The sequence below is a fragment of the Tupaia chinensis genome, unplaced genomic scaffold (assembly GCF_000334495.1).
Source record: "Tupaia chinensis unplaced genomic scaffold, TupChi_1.0 Scaffold139943_1, whole genome shotgun sequence".
In the NCBI taxonomy this organism is placed as follows: Eukaryota; Metazoa; Chordata; class Mammalia; order Scandentia; family Tupaiidae; genus Tupaia; species Tupaia belangeri.
This window is the reverse complement of record NW_006199822.1, coordinates 1796556-1798920: the sequence shown is the minus strand read 5'-3', so window position 1 is coordinate 1798920 and position 2365 is coordinate 1796556. Positions and strand designations below refer to the sequence as shown.

Below are 2365 nucleotides of genomic sequence, written 5' to 3'. Positions count from 1 at the left end.
AAGCCCACTTTGTGAGAACCAATGGATAGCAGCCTGAGCTACTGGAACCTATTCCCTATGAATTCATGGCATGATGGGTTTTAAAAATAAACTAATCTGTGGTCTATAAAAAAAAGAGAAAAAAAAAAAGAAAGAAAAAAAAAAAAGAAAAACACATCATGGGCAAAAGCAGCGGGAAGTTCATACTGGGCAGGAAGCAAGTGGTCTGTGGCTTAGGTGAAAATGCCTCATGTAAAGGCAGCTCAAGCTGGAAGACAGGGCCCTTCAAGGAGACATCTTGCAGAACAGTTTGTGGCTGGGGAGACAATAACTGACATGGCAAAAAAAGAATGGGAACTTGGGTTACTCATTGGCCAAGGTGGCTTTGGTTGTATTTATCTTGCTGATAAGAATTCTTCAAAATCAGTTGGCAGTGATGCACCCTGTGTTGTCCAAGTGGAACCCAGTGACAATGGACCCCATTTTACTGAATTAAAGTTCTATCAATGAGCTGCTAAACCAGGGCAAATTAAAAAATGGATTCGTGCTCATAAATTGAAGTACCTGGGTGTTCCTTAGTATTGGGGGTCTGACCTGCTTGATAAAAATGGAAAAAGTTACAGGTTTATGATAAGAGATCACTTTGGGAGTGACTTTCAGAAAATATATGAACCGGGAACCAGCAGTTAGCGTAATGGCTATGTCGCTGGACTCCCACGTAGTCGACTGCAGTTCGCGTCCCGGACCCGGTGGCTTAAAACTCACGCCGGGCGCGTGTGTGTGCGTGCCCAAGATCCCAAGAGGAGAATGGAGAAGAAGTGATTGCGGCGTGACCATCCCCCCTGGGGAGTGATTTCTCGCTTTCTGTCTCTATGTCTCTGTCTGTCTGGCTGGCGAGCGCACGCGCCCTGTAGCGAAAATCTCTCTCAAAAAAAAAAAAAAAAAAAAAGAACCAAATTTCAAAAGGTTTTCTCCGAAAACTGTCTTGAAGCTAAGTCTAAGAATTCTGGATATTCAGGAATACATTCACGAACACGAGTATGTACGTGGAGCTATAAAAGCCTCAAATCTGCTCCTGAGCTACAAAAATCCTGACCAGGTTTACTTGACAGATTATGGCCTTGCCTACTGCACAGAAAGAGTTACTAAAGAGTACAAAGAGGATCTCAAATGATGTCACGATGGCACTACTGAATTCACAAGCATTGATGTGCACAATGGTGTGGCCCTATCAAGACGTGGTGATTTGGAAATACTTGGTTACTGCATGATCCAGTGGCTCAGTGGCCATCTTCCTTGGAAGGATAATTTGAAAGATCCTAACTATGTTAGAGATTCCGAAATTAGATATGGAGAAAATATTGCAGATTTGATGGACAAATGCTTCCCTGAGAAAAACAAGCCAGGTGAAATTGCTAAATACATGGAAACAGTGAAGTTACTGGACTATACGGAAAAGCCTCTTTATCAAAATGTATGAGATATTCTTTTGCAAGGACTTAAAGCTATAGGAAGTTGGGATGATGGCAAACTAGACCTCAGCGTTGTGGAGAATGGAGGCTTGAAAGTGAAAACAGCAACAAGGAAGAGAAAGAAGGAAATTGAGCAAAGCACAGAATCTAGTGTTGAGATAGAGAAGGCCACACAGACCTGTTCAAGAACCAGAGAGAGACTCCAGAAGTAAATCAAATGCCACGAACCAAATTTTCTTTTTTTCCTTTCAGTGGACTTTTTGTACTGTGTTTTATTTTTGTGAGTCTTGTGCACTGGGAGTAGTAATTAAATATCTATGTCTTTGGAAAACAAACTTAAAAAGAATAAATACTTTGTACAATTAAAAAAAAAACACATCATGACTTTCCCCACAACCTAATAAATTTCTGTTGCTTAAGTCACCCAGTTGATGTAATTTGTTAGAGCAGTCATAGGAAATTAATATTGAGGGTATAGCATTAGCACTAATATTAATGGGATGTTCTATGTAAGTTCTACAATCTTTTTTTTTTTTTCTTCTTTTTCATTATCCTGTTATGAAGCAGGTACTACTATTGTTCTCATTTTACAGATTAGGAACTCAGGCTCAGAGAGGTTTAGTGGCTGGCCCAAGGTCACATAGGTAATAAATGGTGAAACTGGGATTCAAACCCATAGCCCACTTTTTTCTTTTTTAGTTTATTTATTTCTTCTATGAGAGAGAGAAGCAGAGAGACAGGCACCCTCAACAAGGGCCTCATGTCATGCTTCACCTTGAGCCTCAGCTAGTCTGGACTATAGCAACCTGCGTATGCCCAGTGTATACATGGAGTCCTTGAAACAATAACCTGTAACCTTCTCATGTGAATCTAACATTACAGACTATCTGGTTACTGCTGTGCCATTGACCAGC

The 2365-nt window shown here is 40.7% G+C and overlaps 1 pseudogene; it reads left to right on the top strand.

Moving 5' to 3' along the window:
• Positions 1-222: 222 nt before the first annotated feature.
• LOC102499426 (serine/threonine-protein kinase VRK1-like) lies at positions 223-1663 on the top strand (annotated as a pseudogene).
• The last annotated feature ends 702 nt before the right edge of the window (positions 1664-2365 follow it).